General features: G+C 43.8%; 1 protein-coding gene across 7 annotated transcripts in view; it reads left to right on the top strand.

The window, feature by feature from the left end:
* Window positions 1–24,700, top strand: part of LOC119966096 (RNA-binding motif, single-stranded-interacting protein 3) — a 1,648,548-nt gene that overhangs the window by 969,001 nt on the left and 654,847 nt on the right. The gene's annotated exons all lie outside the window — the stretch shown is intronic.

Raw genomic sequence — 24,700 nt, 5'->3', positions numbered from 1 at the left:
ACATAGCCCTGTTTTTTACAATGGGGGCTCTGCTTGACGAAAGTCCATTTTGTAGCGAGAGATCTGGATGCCATTTTTAATTGGACAACCCCGGCCTGATTGCGCGCGTGCAAAAATGCCATCTTGGCACCTTAGCAGTGCCAACCTTGCACCGTAGCAGTGCATCTGCCAGCCACCAGTGCCACCTGAGCATCTTGACTGGATCAGGCTACCCAGGTGACACCAGCAGTGCTCAGGAACCACCCTGTCCAAAGGGCATGCAGCTGGAGGCCTCCAATCCCCTTGGTGGCCACAAGTATCATTCTGTCTGATCCTCATTTATGGGACCAGTACCAAACGGTATTCGCCCGCGCTCCCCAAGACAAAGAAATTGAATCCCAAAGCCTCAGGAATCTGCTTACTGCCTCGCTCTAATATGCAGATTTGCCAAAATGGGCGGGATTCACCTTGCAATATCGCGCAAGATTATGTTGATTCGTGTGAGGTGCTGCGAGCTGGGTGGATCCTGGCAGCGGGTTCCCCTGGCCTTCAATGGCCATGCTGCTGCACGGTGAGCTGCTTTTCCGGCGCAGCGTGGCTGGAGGATCGCGCTCAAAGAATTTATTTTAGCACTGGGGAGCTGAACTCCGAGATTAGACCACCATTTTGAAAGGGTGCCCCAATCTAAGTGAACTTGTGGGTCCCCCACACTCCCTACTCGAGCAATGCCACTCTGTACACATGTGGGCATTACCCTACACCCCCTCCAAATGGGGACACCCTGCTATGGGGTCCCTGGGGGTGGGGGGGGGGGGGGGGGCGGGTCCCTACGCCTCTTTACGGGGCGTGATTCTGAGTCCGACACCTCGTGGGACTTGAGTGGATCTAATGCTGGTTAGGTTTGGGGAGGGGGAGATGGGATGGGAGGGTGGGTTGGGTCCGGTCACCCTGATGCCTACGTGGTGTGGGATGGGGGAGGGAGCCTGGCACTTTGAGATTGGGACACCCTTTAATCAAGGTGCTGTGATCCCTGAGGAGACTGAGCTACCAGTATGTTGAGGCCCCGCCCTTCACTATGGCGGTGCAAAACACGCTGCCTTCCAGAAGATTGACTACATGCAGGTGGATTGCGAGTGGGGTCGCACAAACCCACTCGGCACCAATCGCACATTTCCAGCCGGAGATGACAGTCATTCTTTGGGAGAATTGAACCCATTATCGAGCACAGCTGAAGAATCCCATTGCCACCCACAAATGAGAATGCTGGGACTTATGTTCCTCCGCGCCGGGCCATGTTTTGCGGGGGCTGGCGCAGAGACAGCCGTCGTGCGCATTCGCGGCAGGGCCGTTACTGCAGGGCCCCGCCGGCAGCCAGAGCTGCAGGATGCATGTCTGGGCCTTGCTGGCTCCCTTGAAGATGCAGAATCTCCCCGGACTTTCTAGGAAAAAGTCCGGAGTGATTCCCGCCCGTGTTCCGGCGGGCGTGGGGACCTAGTCCCCAGAAGGGAGAAACCCATCTGAGGTCTCCAACTCCACCATTCCCCCACATTACAATTATCAAACTGCGTCAAATCAAGGCCTCTTCTCCCCTCCTAATCTGCATTTCACGTGTGAATAACATTAATAACGCACATATTTGTTGAAATCAAAGTGCAGGAGGAATAAATGAACAAATATTTACCCAGGTGACCCATCAAGTTTAACTAATAGAATGGCACCTTCCAATCATGTCCATTTCTGCAGGATCCTTCCCCTGTGATTGAGAATGAGGTGAATCCGGGCCAGACAGCCTGCTGCATTTCCTCTGCCTCCAACTCTGTCCTTGTCTTGGAGGTGCTTGTGGAGACTCCTCCACAGGCTGCTGTGCCTGCGACATTGCAGGGACAGTCTGTGTAACAGGGCTTTGTTTGGGTTCTGAGTCAGAGGAGCTGAGGAGTTGAGGGTAAGGTGCTCTTTCAGAGGGTCGGTGCAGTCTTGATGGGCTGAAGGGCCTCCTCCTGCACTGTAGGAATTTTATGATTCTATTATATGATTCTTTGTGCTTCTCTGGGCATGGATGCTGGCCCTTGGGTGCCTCTGGGTGGATTTATTTTGCCACAAAAGGAAGAAGAACATCTCTTGTCTCTCGCTGACTGCCTTGGTTAATGCCCCAAGAGAGGTATCTGTGAACTTCAGGACCGCAGGTCGATAGCATCCTCTGCCAAAGCTGGCCCCCTGTCAACACTCCTACAGCATCTCCTCACCCAATGCCAAACCCAGTTATGGTGGTTGTTTGCTTTTTCAAAGGGCCCTCGATTTCCATGTCCTGTCACTAACTGCTCCCGGTGCAGCTAATTGAGCACCAAACTCACCCCGGGGAAAATTTAGCACTTTGCATTCTTAAATCATAGAATCCCTACAGTGCAGAAGGAGGCCATTTGGCCCATCGAGGCTCATCTGACCCTTGGAAAGAGCACACTACCGAGGCCCATGTCCCCACCCCATCCCTGAAACCCCATCTAATATTTTGTACACTAAGGGGTAATTTAGCATGGTCAATCCACCTAACCTGCACATCTTTGGACTGTGGGAGGAAACCGGAGCACCCGGAGGAAATTCATACAGACACGGGGAAGAAAGTGCAAACTCCACACACACAGTTGTCCAAAGCCTGAATTGACCTCAGGTCCCTGGCACTTTTTAGCACTGAGGTAGCGGTGCTAACCAACCACTGTGTCCACGTGCCGTCCGTGTTGGGTTGCAGGGTTTGGGACCCAGAAATGATCCTGGTTTTGTGTTCCCAATCCAGTGTTGAAAACCGAGCACAGGCTAATGTTTTTAATAGAATCCTTTGTCATCGTGATGATGGACTTCAGTTATACGGAGAAAGCAGATGTGCTGGGATTATTCTCCGAAAGCAAAGGAGATCGAGAGGAAATTTGATAGAGATGTTCAAAATCGAGGAGCTTTGATAAGTAAATTTGGAGAAATTGTTTACACCGACAGGAGGGTCAGCAACCAGAAGACAAAGATAATAATAATAATAATTGCTTATTGTCACGAGTAGGCTTCAATGACGTTACTGTGAAAAGCCCCTAGTCGCCACATTCTGGCGCCTGTTAGGGGAGGACCCGCGCTGCTGGCATTGTTCTGTATTACAAGCCAGTGATTTAGCCCACTGCTAAACCAGCCCTGATCAAGATTGAACGTGATTGGCAAAAGGAGCCGGTTGTTATGAGCTGCAGTGCACTTCCTGGATGCAGGATGCAGATTTAATCATAACATTCAGAAGGGAATTGGATCAATAATGGAAAAGAAGAAAAATTGCAGTGCTGTGGGGAAAGAGCAGGGTAGTCAGTTTACCTTCAGAACTTCTGCAAAGGACCAGCACAGACACACTGGGCTGAATGGTTTCCTTCTGCACTGTGATATTTTGTGATTTTAAAATACATTGCCAAAAATATTTTCGAGATTGCTTACCTTAAAACCACTTTCGTCATCATCACCATCAACATTGTCGTGTGATCTACCCAATGGCAGATCTTTGGCTCATGTTAGTCTTTCAGTGTCTCTCTATCCTGTGCCAACCTTTTCATTTGCCAGTAACTTTCTTCAATTTTCAAGCCATCCAGCATTGATATGCTCTCCCTTCTTCTTTATCCTTGAAATCTTCCCTCCATAATGTCTCTTCGAAATCCATTTCCTCTTGAGCTGTGCCCTACCCAGACTTTCTGTCTTCTAATTACGTTCCGCAAAACCTTTTTGATCGTTCACTCGCCTCAACACTTCATTATTACTCTTTCTGTCTAGATGATCCTTTCCATTCCCCTCCAAATCCACATTCAACGTTGTTCGACATATTGATCTCCTCTCTCCGTCAGGTCAAAATCTCACATCCATACAAAACAACACTTCAAACCAAGCTCTTTAAAAGTTGCCTCTGGAGTTGTTTATTCAGCTTTCAGCAATTTATTTTCACACAGCCACTGCATTGAGTTGAAAACCAGTGCACTGTAATAGGAATTGAAAATCTCAAACTGAATGCCCAACCTGCCATAAACATTGAAAGCAGCATTTTAAATACAGCAAAAGGTTATCATGAGTATGATAATTGTCCATGGTGGTGGCACAGTTCAGTCTTTACACCACGTTAGTTAGAGTGTATATTATTCAGATAGGAATGAAACATTAGCATCTTGAGATTTTAAAATTTTATTTAAATGAGGTAAAATTATGTTTTGATGTGTTTAATATGTTATGCCGACAGCTTGCAGTATGTGATATCCTTGGAGCGAACATTCAGTTCATAATAACTACTGTATTACTGGGAGCAACTATAATCTTTCAGTGCACAAGCAATCCACAGAGCCTTCATATTTCAACATTGAGGGACAACAACAGTTTTATTCTGATTTTTGTTATATTAAGTTGGAATAATGCTGGTTGCATTGTTCTCAGAGGATGAAGCAGGAGTGAGTGACTGCCTGTGCCATGAAGTCACCATGGTATAACTGTGGTAGGCGGGTGATTAATTTCCTGTATTAAAGAATTTCTTTGGTGTACTTGTAATGGAGGAGTGAGTCATGGTTTTGTAGAATCTCTGTGATCTGATTGATTATATTTGTGGAGAAAAGACATTGATGGATTGTCAAAGACACTTGGGCATAAGTCAGACAAACCGACTCCACATCAGCACTTAAACAATAGCATTAGTAAAGGGCCAATATAGTACAGTGGTTCCTATAATTTTCTCACAGTAATCATGGATTATTATCTTATACTTCAGAAATGTTACTTCATTGAGTTTAAGAAGTTCATTAGAAAGGTTTCTGATATTTTTACAAAATTCTACATATATTGGATGAGGGTTTGCTCCTCCTGGTCCTGTCGAATGTTACCCGGCAACAGAATAAGATGTGCACCACTTCCAATTCTACAGCTTTCATCTCCTCTAGTGCCAGCACTTAAAGCTACTTCTAGACTCAGTAAGTAATTGTGCCAGTAAATGTGAGAATAGGATATAGATTCAAAAGCTAAACTCCAATTGACCATCTATTAAAAGAACACTTCTATATCAGCTAGATCGGAGACTCCACTCTGAATATGAAAATTGCTGGAGAACAGTAAAACAGGATTCACGTTGTATGCATGTATTAAGAGGAACTTGTGCCCCACAAATCAGGCAAGTGCTTGTTTTACTCATAAGCGTAAACTGATGATAGGGTTATGACAATTGGGGTCCATTGTCTTTGGGTGAACGAGGGGAGAAATAAGCCAGACCTTGTCACAGCTGAATCCCTGGTGGAAAATATGTATATGCGGAAGTCTGCTGAGGCCAGAATATTGCTCATCTATGTTAAATAATCTCTGACTGGTTTTACACAAAAACGCATTCTAACGGAGGGTGAGGAATAGAAACATGATCGGAACTAATTCAGAAAGAAGGGGAGAAAATAATAAATATATCAGATGAAATATAAAGGGCGGGATTCTTTGATCCTGTGCAGGGTCACAGAATCGGCGGGAGGGGGAGCAAATCCTGCCATGCCGCTCTGATGCCGGGCCGCTGATTCTCCGGCGACCGGAGAATCGACGGCAATCGCACCAGCATGGTCGCTGCGGCGCCAGTCGGGGGCCGCTAACCGCGGTCCCCCTGCGATTCTCCATGCTCGATGGGCCGAATGACGCATTACGCCGCTAAAATGGAGAATCCCGCCCAAAGTACTTGCTTTCTCATCATTGGTATAAAATCATTTTCTTTATTTTTTTTAAAATTTAGTGTATCCAATTAATTGTTTTCCAATTAAGAGGCAATTTAGCATGGCCAATCCACCTACCCTGCACATCTTTTGGGTTGTGGGGGTGAAACCCACGCAAACACGGGGAGAATGTGCAAACTCCACACAGACAGTGACCCAGAGCCGGGATCGAACCTGGGACCTTGGCGCCGTGAAGCAACAGGGCTAACCCACTGTGCCACCGTGCTGCCATCATTTTCTTAATTAAGGTAGAGGTGTGAGGGAATATGGTAGAATTACATTAACCATGTTGTATTTTTTGTCTACATTGTAGATCAGTGAGGGGAAAAGTCAGCTTAGTGCTTACACATGATCGGCATACTAAACATTCAAGACAAATAACATAAAAATTTTGACCTGTACAGGAAAGGGTGAGTTTCCGATCAACTAAACAATTGCCAACTGGTATTCTTGGATTTATCTAGCCTAATTCATAGTGGAACAACCTTGTTTGTAGAACAAAATGGCGGAAGCTATGTTTTCCTCTCTATTTATAGCAGGAATACGAGTAAAAGATGCCATTGTGCCATGTTCCAACCAAGGAGTAAAATTCTGCTTACGGTTGAAAGGCTCCAGATTGTAAACCCTTTTTCATCCCCTCTCATCCTTCCCCTTGCCCCACCATCATTATCACCAAAAGCTGAATCTGATCACAAAAGCCATATCCATCCACACATGTACCTTCCTAACTTTAAATCTTGGCACCAATAATATCAGTGCAGTCTTGCACATTTTGTAGACAGAGCAAGAATGAATGAATGGCAAAAGAGAAGAGGAAAAGATGAATAGAAGAGTCCAACAATTAACAAGCTGTTGTTATGGGTGGCACAGTGGTTAGCACTGCTGCCTCACAATGCCAGGGACCCGGGTTCAATTCCATCATGGATGACTATCTGTCTGGAGTTTGCACTTTCACCCCTTTTCTGCGTGAATTTCCTCTGGGTGCTCCGGGTTCCTCCCACAGTCCAAAGATGTGCAGATTAGGTGGATTGGCCATGTTAAATAGTGTCCAACGTTTAGCTGAGGTTATGAGTATAGGGTGGGGGCATGGGCCTGGGTAGGGTGCTTGTTCCCAGAGTAGGTGCAGACTCAATGGGCTGAATGGCCTCCTTCTGCACTGCAGCTTCCTGTAAGTGATAGTTTAATGAACCTGCAAAATATTGCATCAACTAGTGCTCAATCATATAACAACTGATTTACATTTATTTTGTAATCTAAATATTTTCTTCTATAACAAAACGAAACACAGGATTATGGTTCAAACTGGTAAATCTTTTTGTTAAAATTGTGAGCAAACAATTGCATGGAATTCAAGCCTGCTGGATTATGCAGTCCTTGCTCCTTCGGGCTTTCAATCTATGAACAAAGCAGCAACTTGGTTTTTTTCCCATCAATACTAAATTTCATTTGTATTAAGGATATTGTTTCCATCACTCAAACTCCACAAGAAAATGCCCAGAATAATGATGAGCATTCATATTAATATGAGTTCCAGCAAAGTCTAGAATACAGATAACTATAGTCAAAGATAATTAAACGTCCCTTCTCCAGGACAAACCGTGCATACTGTTACTATTTGAGCATTGCTGAACAAAGAGATATGTTGTTGAATCTTTTCATCTTGCACTCATCAGGACAGGCATAGGAATACCAAATCTTAAAGAGAACAACAATTTACACTGAATTTTAAGAGGCTGATGATTGGTTTGAAAGTGGCTGGCCAGAGACGACTTGTCTTGTTTGAATTTAAACAAAAGCTTGGCAGTTAACTGTTCAATGGTGCAACCTCCATGGCGATGCTTTGTCCAATCAGTCTCCATTTGCCAACCAATAAGTATACTCTTCTTGTGCGGTATAAATTGTTGTTCCCTTTGAGATTTGGTATTCTTGTGGATGTACTGATGAGTGCAAGATGAAAAGCTTCGATAGAATGTCTCTTCTTTCAGCAGTACTCGTATCTGCACTACCCAGCAACTACTTGTTACTATTTCTTAAGATTTTAAATTGTAATGCAGTGCAGTTTCCACAAATTAATGTTTCACTCTGCTCTTCGGGTAGATAGGGATGTGGCAATGCTTCCTGTGGTGGGGAAATTCGGCACTTTGAGGCCAATTTTCATTGGCGTCACTTGGCATCCTTACAATATTAGATGCAATAATTGATGGTTTGGGCTTTCATGCCATGTTTGCAAGCATCCTTTCAGCAGTGTCCTACTGGTTGTCTGGCTCCGGCTACCTCATTGTTCAGAAGGTCCTTGGATATGCGGCCCCCTTCTAACCTGTGGGCATACACAAGCTACTGAAGCCAGTTCTGCTTGATGAGTTCCAACACACTTGGAAGCTCTGTCTTAAAGAGGGCGGCTGCATTTATGACTTCCCCCTGCCAGGAAATGCCCATGGTGCACCATAGACAGCAAAGATGGAGGTTATTGAACTTCTTTTCCTGGTAGCTGTAAGTCGCCTGTATTTCACCACGATACAACTTGCACAGGTCTTAAAGACAATCAGCTTGTTCCTCCGATTTAGCTTGAAGTTACCCTGTGCACGTTCTGAGAGTCAGCCAAAGACAGTAGCTGCTTTCCTGGTATATGTATTGACCTCTGCAACAAGGGACAAATTGGCTGTCACCATGGACCCAAGATAGCAAAATTTGCCAACCACTTCCAATGCGGTGTTGTTTAGTGTGGTCAGGGATGGAATTGCAGCACCTTGGCCAGTTGCGACTCACTGTTCCTCCTAGCAGTGCATTCTCGCCCACGGTTTTCCTGGTGGCGTGTGATGGATTCAATGGGAAATCCCATTGATAAGCATCAGGAGTAGTGCGCCGTTGAGAATCACAGGGCAGGGGGACCGGAGAATCCCGCTTCTTAGCCCATAACCACACTTTTCTTGATGTTTATAGTCAGGGAAAAGAAGTTACAGGAATGGGAGAAAGAGTCCATGAGTCATTGCAGCTGAGCCTTTGTGTCACTTGCTGCCATTACCAGCATGAGAATGAGATTGGTGCCCATACTCTTAACACTGAGGAAACTTCTGAATAAGGACAGGGGCCGGGATTCTCCCCTACCCGGCGGGGCAGGGGTCCCGGCGTAGCGGAGTGGCGCCAACCACTCTGGCGTCGGGCCTCCCCAAAGGTGCAGAATTCTCCGCACCTTTGGGGGCTAGGCCCATGCCGGAGTGGTTGGCGCCACGCCAACTGGCGCCAAAACCGGCGCCAACGGCCTTTGACGCCTGCCGACTGCGTCGGGGCTGGCTGAAAGGCCTTCACCAGTTCATGCATGCGCCGGTGCATGCGGTAGGGGGGTCCTCTTCCGCCTCTGCCATGGTGGAGGCCGTGGCGGCGGCGGAAGAAAAAGAGTGCCCCCACGGCACTGGCCCGCCTGCCAATCGGTGGGCCCCGATCACGGGCTTGGCCACCCCCGGGATCCGATCGCCCCGCGCCCCCCAGGGGGCCCGCTTGCGCCGCCAATCCCGCCACCACCAGAGTTGGTTAAAACCACGACGGCGGGATTGGCCTCTCAGCAGCGGGACTTCGGCCCATCGCGGGCCGGAGAATCACCGCGGGGGGCCCGCCAATCGGCGCGGCGCGATTCCTGTTCCCGCCAATTCCCGGGTGGCAGAGAATTCCGGCCACGGTGGGGGGTCGGAGAATGTCGCCCCGGATGTCAGGCGTCCAGAGTGTCTTTACTATTTAATAAGAGGTAGGGGAAAAAGTAGGCCATTCAGTCCATCGAGTCTCCTTTGCCATTCAATTAGATTATGATTGATCTGATTGTCAACTCCACTTTTCTCCCTTATCCTCATAACCCTGGACTACAAATCTTCAAAAAGCCCCTTTTAATATGGAAATCAGAGTCCCATGATGACATAAATGTGATCCAAATTGTGGTTTTTGGTTCGGAATAATTGAATCCAGGAATTGGAGCAGAAGTGGCCTGCCAAAGCTTTTTCTTTTATGTTGGCTCTGCAAGAACATCAGAACGTGTGTGCTCCTGTGAGGAGCAATAAACTATCCCGAGCCGCTGCCCTTCCAAGACCCTCATCCCCAACACATTTACTGTGCTGCCAGCCACCTTGGTCTGACCTTGAAGGCTCCATTTGACATCCTGCAGATGCCTGCCAAATTTAAACGTGCAGTTGGAACAGGCGACTGCTCACTACGCTCCACCGATCAGTCACCCAAAGGTCTAAATGGACCCCTTTGACTTTCTGTTATGATCCTGGACAGTTCTAATGCAAATTGTCCAATGTGTACCTGCCTAATGGGAGTCAGATGAGTGTGGTTAAAATAAAAACTCTCAAATGCAGTTTAGTCACAATAATAGAATAGCCAGACTTTTAGAAAACAGTTTTTTTTCTCAAATCAAAAGTTGTTTCCTCGATTATCCCTTCCATGATTCAGCAGTATAAAATACAATGGTTTGGAGCAAAAGTGTTACAAATTATGAAACTTACCAGGGTGAGTAAAACCACCATACAGACCTGGACATTTGGAACTGGAATCATTGTTGTAATATGTAAAAAAAACAATGGCCAATTTTGCATAGGAGTTCTCATAAACAGCAATGAGGTATCGACCAGATAATTTAGTTTAGGAATTTTGGTTGAGGGAAATAAATCGACCACCATACCCGGGGAACTCACTTGCTCTGTTGAATAAGGTGCTGTGGGATCATTAACGTCCACCTTAGCAGGTGCCTTGGTTTAATGTCCAAGCCGAAAACTAGTACCGTTGACAATGCAGCATCCCCTTATTAGAGTACTGAACTAAGAGATGCAGCAGTGAACTACTCAGAATAATTTGCAAACACAAGCAGATTTCAAATGCAAAGTTACACTTGTTACTTATTCTAAATGTTGATTCAAACTTCATTATCCAGCTAGTCAAGGTTTTGTCGTGGAGGCCGGCTCAGGACAGTGTGGCCTGTGCATTCACAACCTGACCTCTACTATTTGAACCTGGGCTCTCATTGTACAATTGGCCGAAGCCCAAGTGGGATCAGCCAGATCAATGCTATACCTTGAATAAATGTGTCCTCCTGACATCGATCACTGCTGAGAAAAGCTTGATATTGTGCTAATGGATGCTATTTTTACAGTGATCTTTATAACCCATTTATCTCAGACATCATAGAATGGAGGGTAGGGAAAGAAGATAAAAGTGAGGCTTAAGCAACAACAAAAGATACGAGTACACAGAAGTCATAATTTTCACGTGGATCTTTGTAATAACGTAGCGTTTTAAAATAATCCAATAAAAATGTATTTAGTAGCACCAAAACATTATGATTCAAGCAGTTCAAAAAGTTGACTGTAGCTATTTAACTCCCATAAATAAGCTGTAATACGAATGACAATGGATGGTAGCTTCATCCAACTACCTGAAGCTGACCTTTGCAAAACATTGACAAATAGAGTTTTGATGTATCCCACTTTAATAAGATGAGGTTGACCCATTAGCTATAAGTCATCAAAATCTAGCGAGCTGAGCGCAGAGCGAGTTGCTAAGTCTCAGCCAAATATCTGGAATAGAGAGAAAATTAATGATAAAGAGAGAAGAACAGTGATTTCCTCTATCCTCACCGTCAAGGAAATGAACTGAGAAACAAACAAAATGAATTTCACATCTCTAGTACTTTACCATGTTCAATGGGTTACTTTTGAAATGCAATCACTGTTATTTTGGCAAACATAACAGCCAGTTTATACACTGCAAAGTCCCCTATTACCTCATGGGCTTCAGCTTTGCTGACAAGCCTATTGTCTGGTATCTTATTAAACCCTTCAAATAAGTCCATATACACCACATAATTATCGTGCCATTAACAACCCTCACTGTTATCTCATCAAAAAACTCATAGTCAAGTTAGTTAAACACAATTTGCCCGTAATAAATCCATGTCGGCTTTCCTGAATTAATTGACACTTGTCTAAGTAACTGTTAGTTTTGTCCTGGATTGTTGTTTCCACCATCATACCGGTGCCAAAGAAGAATCAGGCAATGTGCCTCAATGACTACTGTCCTGTGGCTTTGACATCTATCATTATGAAATGCTTCGAGAGGTGAGTCATGAGACTCATCAACTCTATACTCCCAGAATGCCTTGGTCCACTGCAATTTGCATACCGCTAGAATCGGTCCACAACGGATGCTATCTACACTCATCCCTGGAGCATCTCGACAACAAGGAGTCCTATGTCAGACTCCTATTCATTGACTACAGCTCCGCCTTCAACGCCATAATCCCAGCTATGGTCATATCCAAACTCTAAAACCTAGGACTTGGCTCCTCTTCTGCACCTGGATCCTCGACTTCCTTACCCATAGACCACAATCAGTAAGGATAAGCAACGACACCTCCTTCACGATAATCCTCAATATTAGAGTTCCGCAAGGCTGTGTACTTAGCCCCTGATTATACTCCCTTTACACACATGAGTGTGTGGCAAAATCTGGCTCCAACTCCATCTACAAGTTTGCTGATGACACGACCGTAGTGGGTCAGATCTCAAACAATGATGAGTCAGAGTACAGAAGGGAGATAGAGAACCTAGTGGCATGGTGTAACGACAACAATCTCTCCCTCAATGTCAGTAAAACTAAAGAGCTGGTCATTGACTTCAGGAAGCAAAGTGTTGTGCACACCCCTGTCTGCATCAATGGTCCCGAGGTGGAGATGGTTGACAGCTTAAAATTCCTGGGTGTCGTGGTCCATCCACATCGACATTACGACCAAGAAAGCACAACAGTGCCTATACTTCCTCAGGAAACTGGAAATTCGGCATGTCCACATTGACTCTTACCAATTTTTACAGATGCACTATAGAAAGCATTCTATCTGTCTGCATCACAACCTGGTGTGGCAACTGCTCGACCCAAGACAATAAGAAACGACAGAGAGCCGCAAACACAGCCCAGTCCATCACACAAACCCGCCTCCAATCAATTGACTGTCTGTACCTCCCGCTGCTTTAGGAAAGCATGCAGCATCATCAAAGACTCAATCAGGTAGAAGAAACTAAAGTCTGAGAACATGCACTAACACATTCAAAAACAGCTTCTTCCCTGCTGTTACCAGACTTCTGAATGACTCTCATAAGGACTGAACTGATCTCTCTACGCATCTTCTCTACTGCTGTTAGCACTGTACTCCATTTGCTTCTCCTGATGTGTCTGTGTATTTACACTGTGTATTTATCGTATGTCCTGTGTGTTTTCATGCTTGGAATGATCTGCCTGGTCTGTATGCAGAACTTTTCACTGGACCTCATTACACGTGACAAATCTAAATCTAAAAATCTGTAAAGAGCTTCTCCCACCAGTGACGTTAAACTGTCTGGTCTCTCGTTATTGAGTTTATCCTTGTATCTTTTTTTGAACAAGTGTGTAATCTATACAGTTCTTCAGTCCACTGGTACCACATCTGTATCTTAAGGCAAATTGGAAGATAAAATAAGGTTCTATGAAATAAAGTTCTCGTCTATTGAGACTTCACTGTATTGAAAGAAAACACTCCCATTGATTTAAAAAAAAACAATTTACTACATTTACATCCTTCAACGAACTAACTCCTTATAGTAATTCCTTATAGCTCCTTATATTTAAATGAACAATCCCTTGTAATAACAAGCATTGGAATTCATAGTCCCACTTCAAAGAGCATACAATCGATGTAGCTATCAGTCAAACAGCAAAATCGTAAGCATCCACCTGTGATAATGGATGGTTGTGAAATCATTCATGCAGTACTAATCCAATAATTGAAACCCTCAGTTTTATGTTAATAAGGAGAGTGAAATGGCAAACAACCTTTTTTTTTAACACTCCAGACATTTCTGTCAAAGATTTAAAGGGCAGCACTTTTAAATGCCTTGACAGATTACCAGTTCCTTTGACAGGTGCTTCTGACAGTTTTGACATCTTTGTTGCACAATACACTTGACAGTAATTAGTTTCTGCACTTTCTACGCACATTTATGCCTACTTTTAACAATTCCCAAGGGCACCTAACATACCCCAAAGGACACATGACCATTCCCAAACATGTCCTGTGACCAAATCCAAAGGGATATCTTACCTCTCCAAAGGGATATACTGGCTATCTAAAACAAATGCACAAAATTCAGACGTGTTCTTACCTCATCAAGTCTATACATTTTGGGTTTCACACTCCTGGCCCACCAAAATCCCACTTCAGTGGAGGCAGCTGATGATTTAAATGGCCAGCTGCCTCTGTAAACTGTGCATGTGTGAAACATCCCCGCCCCCAAACCTGCCCTTATGAAAATGGGAAGTGCGTTCAGAGGTGGGGGCAGAGAAGAACGACAGAAAGCAGTTCAAAGTTCATGGCAGTTACATGTTTAACCATGAGCAGCCAATAGCCTTGTTGGTGGTCCCTAGGTTAATAAACCATAAATAGCAACATAAATAGCACTGTGTAAACAATGCTGTTTAGTTGGTAAATGACGCTAACCATGTAAATAATATTGTCTGAAATGAAAGATCAGTGTCCGTTTATAATTTGTAATACAAACAATGAATTCAGCCAGATAGTCTTATGTTGAAGCTAAGATATAAATTGTTATGGAGTGGATAAGCATGTGAGAAAGATTGATCAGTAAATGTAACAAACAGAGTAACTGCCTGTGGCATTAAGCATTTAGACCCTCACTATAAAACCAGAATAAACCTTTACTCTTCAGTGAAAATAAAACAGTTTACAAGTTGTCCTCTACAGCAGGGTTAATGATGCTGTACAAAACAGTGCCTAGAAATTAAAACTTATTTATATTTTTTCTTTTAAACTTATATAATTTAACTGCTCCCCTACTAATTCAATCTTTCATCCACCTTTTCTGTGCAGTTTTATTTCTATCTCACGCTGCATGTACTGTACGTTCTTGTGTTAAGTCTTAATGTTTCACTTTAACATCATTTATTCTTTAGGAACAAGAAAGAGAGACAGAAGGTGGGATTTTCCGACCTCCTCCCCCATGACTTGTTCTGTGACAGCGGAAGTGACCTGCCAATGGCCGGTGGTGGTATCTTTCAGGCCCGCCGCTGTCAACAGGGTTTCCTGTTATTCGCATCCTCCACTGCCGGGGAACATGGAAGATCCCACCTGTGGGAACAGATGGATAATCCCGCCCAGACAGTCAGAAAGGCAGGCAGAGTGGGAAAAGAGAGAGACAGAGCAGGGGAGGAGAGAGAGATATGGAGAGAGAGAGAGAAAGAGACAGAGTAGGGAAGGAGAGAGAGGGAAAGGAGGGAGAGAAAATGAGAATGGAAATCAAGCAAAATGTTGAGCCGAGTTTCAGGAATGCTGCGGGTGAAACAGAAGCTGTGCTACTCTGATTTGTTTGGGAAATTTAATGTTATCTTAAATGAACTTAGGCAGTACTTCTGTTATATTCAGTGATTTATTTTAGTTTTCAAGGCATTTCAGCCATGAATGCAAAGTGCTGCACATGTCCAGTACAATATTTCAACTTGTTCATTGTTTTATTTTCTGGGCAAGAAATGTCCGAAGGAACCTAACTCCAGCTTGAACATTGAGTGTTCTGGCAATCTGGGATTCACGCAATGATGTTTCATTTAAAGTCAAGATCTTCAGGAAGGTGACCACAACTTTAAATGAGGGTTTACTGTATCAAGGCTACCACCTATTCTCTCGTTTCCCCTTTCACCCAGCGACTGGCCATACAAACATATGAAATAGGAGCAGAAGTAAGCTACTCAGCCCCTTGAGCCTGCAAAACCATTCAATAAGATCATAGCCGATCTCTTTGTGTTGATTTCCACATTCCCCATCTATCCCGATAACCTTTGATTTCTTGCCCAATAAGAAACTATCTACCTCTGACTTAAAAAAAATATTCAATGACCCCGCTTCTACCGCCTTCCGAGGCAAGAGTTCCAAAGTCACGTAACCCTCTCAGAGGAAGATTTCTCCTCATCTCTGTCCTATAAGAGTGACCCTTAATTTTAAAATAAGTGTCTCCTAGTTCTGGACTTACCAGCAAGAGGAAACATCCTTTCAACGTCCACCTTCTCAATACCATTCAAGACCATCTACTTTCATCTGCTCAATCTCAAGCTAACTGACTTCAACCATTTTCCTTCCTGTGGCACTGCTTCTTTAAGCCCACCCACCACACATCCTCCAGAAAAGTGCCTTCAACTTGTCTATTTTCTCAATCTACTGCCCAACTTGTAGCCTTTCATATCTTGCCAAAATGGAGGAATGCATTTTGTATGTTGAGGGTAGACGGACCCTCAAGTTAACATCTCAACAAAGGATAGCACCTCTGTCAGTACAGCACTCTCTTAGTACTGTTTTGAGGTGTCAGCCTAGATTATGTACTCAACTCTGTGAAATAGGGCATGAATCCACAATCTTCATGACTCAGACGCAAACAGGCTACCCACCAAGCCATGGCTGACACGAGGATGAATGCTAGACTTTATATAGTGCAGGTTGGGGATTCTCCAGTGTTTGTTCACAGTTCCAATTAAATGAGTAACTTGTAAAGCACATGCATCAAACAAACAATTATCAATAGGGAGCATAATGCAAACAGAACTCAAAACTATAATTGACTTGAACATTCTAAAATTGAAGACCTGAATGAAACAAGTTTTAGCAGAGCATCTAATAAACACTTGCCTAGAATTATAGAAAATAATACACCATGACACACAGTTTATTACAGTACTTAATTATAATTATTTTTATCAGAGGTCGCCTCCTAAATTGGTACCGTTGTTATAATGTTTTTCGTTAGAAACTGTGGAACTAAAATTATATTTTTATATTTCTGAGATAAAGGTAACATCAGTAGATAACTTGCTCCAGTTTTCTAGTTGGGAGTAAAACATGAGAAGCAACATGTCCAAAATTCCAGTGAACACTGATGGGAAGAATCAGTTAGTACAATACATTGAAAAGATAAAGCTAGCCACTAAAACTAGTCTTCTAATCACTTGTTAGCCATGATGCTCAACATCTGTCCCTCTAATATGAGCACTGCACCAAAAATATTGCAGACCACAAAAATATTATTGAACTACATTGTAATTGAAGAACAATTGCAAAAATAACATCATAAAAAGAAGACACTATTAATGGAGCACATCACAGTGTTAAATTGATATCTTTCTGTTCAGTTTTTTTTTTGGTTATTTAACTCTCCGAGCAAACTTTGGTGCAAATTAACACCAGACAAAACAGTCATTCATTCAACAGCTACTGCTCCTCACTTAGTAATTCTGCACAGATGAGTTGTGCCACAGTGAAACCACGTTGTTGGTCTCCATAGCCCACGCAGAACAAGAGAGTTTGATGTGATAGTGCATGGAAGCAGTTGAAACATAATCTGATGTAGCATGTGTTTGCTTATTAGTTTGGTGTATGCCTGATGAGCAGGTGGGTTGAATGTGCCATTTGTCAAACAAATGCTCACTAATTAATTTTTTGGCTTAATGTTTTGATAAACCAAGGTAAACGAGATATTGATGAAACCAAAACAAAATACTGTGGATGCAGGAAATCTAGAATAATAACAGAAAATTCTGGAAATACCCAACAGGTTTGGCAGCATCTATAAATAGAAACAGAGTTAATGTTCTGACAAACAGCCACAGATCTGAAACACTGAGTGGAATCTTTTCTCCGCTTTCCTGCTGTATCTGAGAGAGCATTTCATTGGGTGGGAGGATGGTGGATGAGTACCCTACCGCCTTCCCAGCTCCATCCCAATTAAATCCAGGACAGGAAGGCCTATGGTCAGCCCTCCTGCCCTGCCACTAACAATTTATGAACACATAAGGGCCTCCTCCCACTGCCACTAATATTAACCCCGAGCTGTGGGTGGGCCTATCGCCACACAGGGAGCACGGCAAGAAAACCTGTGGGGGCTGCTTGTCATCTCCCAGTGGATAACAGGAAGGGATGATTTTCCTCCTTCAAAGGCATTCAATGCCAGATTTATATATAAATTTTAAATATACTTTACAGAGCAGAAGGAGGCCAATCGGTCCATTGAGTCTGCACCGCCCCTTGGAAAGAGCACCCCACCCAAGCCCACGCTTCCACCTCATCCCCGCAACCCAGCAACCGCACCCAACCCTTTTGGACGCTAAGAGCAGTTAATCATGGCCAATCTACCTAACCTGCACATCTTTCGACTGTGGGAGGAAACTGGAGCACTGGGAGGAAACCCACGCACACACGGGGAGAAGGTACAGACTCCGCACAGACAATGATCCAAGCCGGGAATCGAACCTGGGACCCTGGAGTTGTGAAGCGACAGTGCTAATCAGCATGCTACTGGGCGGTCCTGAGGAACTGGCATCAAGAAAGTGGCGTCCGTTGTAAGCCACCCCCTACCATTACTCCAGACCACATGCACTGCCCTCTACCTAACAACCGCTATGCCCTCCCCCCCCCTCCCACTTCCTGTAAAACACTTCCTGCCTTTACTTGCTGTGGCCTGGGTTGCTCCTCAATCATGGCTCTCTGGTGGCTGGCATTCCAACAGAAGCCATTGCCTCCCCGGTGATGCTGCTGAGCCCTTGATTGGCGTGCAGCTCTTGATAGGCAGGATCTCAGCCCCGGGGCCCTGATCCTGGGAAAATGTCACCACTGACCTCTGAATTAACGATTTGGTTCAAGGTTCAGCGAGGTTTCCCCAAAGGATGTAATCTGGATCTCTCGCTGCCTCTCTAACCTATAGGTGAGACTCCCGTTGCCTCTCGCTATAATTCTGCTTCTCCCGATAATTGCTGTCAAGCCTGCAGTTCTAGTATTTTACACTTGTATTTTATATTGATGAGGCATATCGGAATCGATTAGCAGTTTTTTTAGCAGGGAGGAAAAATTATGCTCTTCGTTCTGTACAGTAAAACTATAATTGTGCTATATTTTACTAATATTTACCAAAGGATATTTTCCCTGGAGCTACCAAGATCAGACATCCTCAAACTCAATTCATGCAGGAAATTTTCCATCCGGTAGAGAGAGAGTTGACTTTAGTCACATGAGTCTGGGCTGGACTCCACCCAGGTGAAAATCCACTGTTCCACCCATTCCTGAAGTGGCATATTAGTCATTGATGATTCTAAAAGTTCCATCAGATATTACAGTTACTTTTTCCAAAAGATCAAATTTGTGTGGTGTTGCTCCAATAATGTCACCAATAATGTTGCCAATTTGCACTGGAGACGCCAATAATGTTGCCATATTAACTAGATATGGCAATTATTAATGATAATATTGCTTTTCAGAGTCGGCAGGTATCAAATGATGTCACCGTAAGGCCTTATCGGATATCAGTTCAAATTCAAAGATGGTTTATTTACACACAAGGATTACTTCGACATGCAACATAAAAGACTACAAGTTAAACTACACCTCACAACTACAATAACCTATACTTAACTTCAGGGCAACCGGCTCTTTGCAGATGAACAAGGCCTTTGTTCGGATCTTGCATGGCTGGGTAGAAGAAGTGGCTTCGTTTCTGCTGGGCTCATCCATCTGGTAGCGATCGTTGGTCTTGAACTTGTCTTCTGGTCGTCAGGTGTAGGCCGGGGCCAAGAGAGACCGAACACATGACTGTGTCTCTTTTTTATCCCTCTGGGAGTTTTGGGGCGGTCTTTAGCTTGGACCCAATAATTCAACAGGCTTCGATCACTGCCTTCGATTTTGGCCAGTAAAGGGGCGGGTGCCTTGATGGCTGGGCATGTCCTGAGCGGTCATTGACCGTGGCTGTTTGGGCTTTCTCAGCAGTGAGTGTCGCTGGTTAGTCTGCATCTGTATTGGTTACCTGAGTACAGTCCTTTTGTTCTGGGGAAATGGGCCATTAGAATGCAAACGAGCGGGGGTTTCGATCGCGTCTAGCTATCTGGGTTGCAAATACACACACAAGCTCTGAGTGTGTCTGAGTCCTGGGTTGGCTATACTTCCCATGATCCTTTGCAGGTGGCCATCTGAGATGGCTATAGTGGTTTCTATCTTTAGAATTTTAGAAACTGTTTATGTGGAGTAAAATATTTGCATAATATTAGATATAATTGAATGTATACTTTGTTTTAGTTGATGTGAATAAAAGTGGTGTTGTTATGAGCCATTGGGCTGAATTTCTGTTCCAAGGTTCTGATCCTGACACCAGACTGAAATACGGGTTTAAAATCTGGAATTTCCTGAAGCAAGACCCTGGAAGAGATTTTTGAGGAGATGGTCAATTAAGAGGCCGCCTCCAGGAGCACTGTCCAATTCATGGCAGTGGGTAGGATTCCAGGCTGGAGTGCCAATAGGCCCCCATAGTAACGGGACCTGTCTCAGGTGTTTTCCCCTTTGAATGGTGCCTCCAGTTTCTAAGGATGTCCAGTGAGCTGCTGGACATTGGGTAGGTGGCTGTGGAAGTAGCATGGAGGTATGAGGTGGAAGAGAGAGGGCATGGAGGTCTGAGGTGACATAAACGTGAGCATGGGGGTGCAAGGTGGCATGGGGGTTTGAGGGGTGAGGCATGGAAGGCCAAACAACTTTTTATAAAACCGGGCCAAAGTATCAGAGAGACGAAGAGGACCTTCTATCCAGCCTACCTCATCACTCGTCCACCTCCGTGGTTGCTTCTGAACTGCCTCCAGAGGCATCAGGCTCAACCCAAAAGCATCGCCATTGCAAAAGTGAAAATTGCAAGTACCATTTATATTAAGGCAGGCCTGCTTGAGAAATTTTGACAAAATATCAAAAATCCAGCCCGTAGAAATATCTTTGTTGTGAACCCAATGACTTCTAAACCACAGCAATATCTTTCCAATGTGCACACAATAATATAAGTTGCCTTTCACCACATGTCTTTCATTATCTTTCTGCCAGCTGTAACTGTTACAAATTGTTCTTCTATTTTGAGTTTGTGCTGAATTATAGAGTTATCTATAATTCGCAGTCAGAAAGTATTTAAAAATTAAATTGGGCCATATTTTGCTGTGGTAGGGCATGTAATAGTGTAACCTGGACAGCAACCTTTGGATATTTGAGTTTAACCACATATCTGCCGCTCATCTGACGTTGTTATATCATTTGTGTATGAATAACAGTGAGCTTTTAGGACCATAATGCTTGCCGTTTGGCAAAGAGAGATAGAAAGAGCCCAGATTTTCACTTCTGGTTTGGGTGCATGGAGACAGGAGAAGTCTTGGCTCTGTGAACCCAACGTTTAAAGATGGAGGCCCACAGGTCAGATTATTATTCAGGGCTGTGGGGCAGTTGAATTGGATGTCAGGTCCGCTGTTGCCCAGAATAAGGCTGGAGATGGGGTGGTCAGAAGACCAGCCTCTGTGCTCTGGCACTTTATTGAACATAACAAAAATAAAAATGAAAAGCAATCTTCCAATCCTCATCCTCACACACTCTGCATGCCCCATCTGTGCCAACCTATGTCACTTCATGCTCCCACATAACCCCAATGTTAAGTTAGTGTCAACTCACGCCACCTGTGTCCCTACCTATCACCCTTTTCCCTTGCCCCTTGCATGCCAACTCACCTATTATCCACTGTGGGAAAACCTCATGGGCCATGCTGACAGAAAATGTAGGCCCCGCCACAGCAGATTGGCAAGTCAGCCAGAATTCCAAGATCCTGCTGGAAGTTGTGATTCTATTGATGATGTCACTATTTTAAACAGAAAAAAACACTCACATTGATTAAAAAATGGATTGTAAAATCAGTCATTGCAGTACTAATCCTACAATTAAATATCAAGCACCGATTTTATAAAAGTTTATATTTTTCAAATTTAAAGTCCAGCAGAGTTAAATCCATTGAAAGCTTTGACAGTTCCAATGAGTTTTGACAATTCAAATGAATCTTGACAGTTTATTGACAGCTTTGACGGTTATTTGACGGAATGACATTTCATTGACAACCTTTCTTTGACAGCTTGACAGTTCTTTGACAGCATTGACAGTTATTTTACTACATTGACATTTCTTTGGCAGTTGCAATGAGTTTATGCACTTTTACACACAGTCATGTTTACTTTTTGCAGCCCAAAGGGTTTCTTAACTCTCTCAAAGGCTGCATTACCTTTCCTAAAGGTACCCGAGAACCATATTCAAAGAGTACCTTACCTTTCCAAAAGGGGTACTCTGGCTATCAAAATAAATACAGCAATATCAGAACAGCTCTTACCTGGTCTAACCTGTACATGCCCGGTTTCACACTTCTGGGTTACTAAAGTCCCAATTTGTGGAGACTGCTGATGATTTAAATGACTAGCTCCTTTGTAAAATGAACCCTGCCCAACTCCAGTCACAGCCTCATGAAAATTGGAAATTTTTTGTTTGTGGGCAGGGGACATGGAATTCTGCTACTTTCACTACTCTTTTGTGGCAAAATTCTGGCCCCCAGATTCATACAGCCCTCTAAAAGTGTCAATCAGACAGACCACTATTGTATCAATAACAGAGACTTCAATCACTCCACACTGCTTAATATTGTCCAAATAAACATTGAGACATTGACAAAATTAACAGAATAAACAACTTATTATAACCACTTAAAGATGCCACTTTAGCAAAGTCAAAAATTCACTTCTGTTGTCCAACCAGAACCCCCCGCTGATCTAAATCTGTTATAGGTCAACCTCATTTTGCATGGGTGTGGTGAGGGACATGGGATGGAACTGAGTTGGAAAGGAGCGGTATCAGGGGCATTGGTAAGACCTTTTGAATTTACCTTTCAAAAAGTTCTTGCATCCGGTTCATGGTCTCACAACTTGTCTGAGAAGCCATGAACGACAAGTCCTTGAGAGGCTGACTCAACTCCACAAATACTGCGGTGATTGCATTAAAAAATAGGGCTCTGGTATTTTAGAACAAAATATATTATGAATAGAACATTAAACCTTTTAACTTCATATCCAGAAAGAACAGCTTACAATTATCCCTTAACGCTACTATTCAAGTCCGCATTAAACAACAAGGAAAATAACAACATACAGCTCTCAATCCAGCTTACAATCAGCAGGGCATAGGCCTGCAAAACAGAATTCCTTTAAAAAAAGCAGGACCATTGCAGTCAATCACATTCTAACCCCGGGCTTTTAACCCTTAAATTGCCCTATCCATGTATAATCTAATTTTCCTAAAATCCTCCATTCATCACGCGTGACTCTGGGTCAAGTGTGGCTGGAATTGGGGGCAGCATGGTGGCGCAGTGGGTTAGCCCTGCTGCCTCACGACGCCGAGGTCCCAGGTTCGAATCCCGGCTCTAGGTCACTGTCCGTGTGGAGTTTGCACATTCTCCCCGTGTCTGCGTGGGTTTCGCCCCCACAACCTAAAGATGTACAGGCTAGGTGGATTGGCCATGCTAAATTGCCCCTTAATTGAAAAAAAAAATTGGGTACTCTAAATTTATTTTTTAAAAGTGTGGCTGGAATTGACCGCACATGCCCAAGGTGTTGTAACATTCTCTAAGTATGCTGATAGCATCCACCTCTACCTCCACAATGTCACTGGACTAAACGACCACCGTAGTTCTCTTGGGATGTCTGTCTCACATCAAGCCTTAGATGAGTTATAACTTCCTTCAATTGAGCACCAGGGACAATTATTATTACCATTATTTTCCACCCTTCCCATAGGCTCCATCGTCTCCCTTGACCTGTTCTCTTCCCTGGCACGTTGGCTGATTTGGACGATGCAAAGCTTTAACATACTGCCCAACACAGAGCTGATTAAAACAAAACACATATCAATGCAGTAAAGGCTACTTATTTTCAACTTCTTCAGTATTGCACCTATTCCAAACTCACTGTTGCTCAAAGGCCTAGACATCTTACAACTCGATTTCTCTTAATTCCTACCTGCTGCTTCCGTCTTCAGCAGGGATCAGAGACAGGCTGCACTTGCCATTATGAAACTGCATATGTCATCAGCTGGTAGAATACCTATAGCAACCTGCACTGTAGGGATGGCATTATCATTCACAGTTGAGGTCATCTTGTTCCTCAGATTTCATCTGACCCTTTCTGCCACGTGAGCTATAGTGCTGTGCTTTTAGGAGGATTCCCTGGAGCATCAGAGCAAGTTACCTCACGTGTAACCCATGCAGCAGTACCTCTAATTCGCCCGTCATCAAACAGTGAATTTGAGTGCCAAGTCACTCTAGGATTTGGTTACAATTTCCTGCCTCCACACATATCTTGTCAAGCACCATAGGTTTTGCTGACACTTTTCGTAGTCTATTTTCAGAAGAAATCTTTTCTTGCCTCCTGTCTATGACTCTTTACATTTAAATTCACAGCATTATAATTTTACCATTATCCATTGCTTGGTTGTTGGTGAACACAACATGCTGCGCTGAACTTTTGGGAAGCCCCTGGCACAAGGCCCAACATGTGCTTGGAGCTCCACATGACTACATAATCAGAGAAGGTCTGAGACATCAACCCTGCTGGCAACTGAGAAGAATTAATCCACTAGTGTCTTTGATCCCGCATTACAATTTAGTGCAGTTGAGTTCCAAAGGCATCACAGTTGGCAAATATGCAGAAAATATGTTTAAATGCCTGGGACAAGCATGGATGCTTGAACCTGAAGTAACAGTCACCAGTAAATTAATCTGATTCCATTTTTCCTGCAATATTATAGTGTCAACATTACATCAGCAAATCATTTTATTTTCCATGTAGAAATGTTTTTAGGGAAAAGACGTGATCCATGAAGAAAATTACTCAGGAATCTATTGCAGCTTTGTGTGTGTTCAACAGTTTATCATATTAAATAATAAAGTGATCTGCTAGGACTTTATTATTCCTTTGAGTGGCTGATCATCCTTGCAGTTGAAGTCTGTTCTGAAGTATAAACGTTGCCTGATTGGAAAAAGTCATGGCCCATTGTATAATGCCAATGAGTATTACTCTCAAGCGCTGCGGGT

This window comes from Scyliorhinus canicula, chromosome 5 (genome assembly GCF_902713615.1).
Source record: "Scyliorhinus canicula chromosome 5, sScyCan1.1, whole genome shotgun sequence".
NCBI classification, from domain to species: Eukaryota; Metazoa; Chordata; class Chondrichthyes; order Carcharhiniformes; family Scyliorhinidae; genus Scyliorhinus; species Scyliorhinus canicula.
The sequence above is the reverse complement of the archived record's forward strand: the minus strand, read 5'-3'. Positions and strand labels throughout refer to the sequence as shown.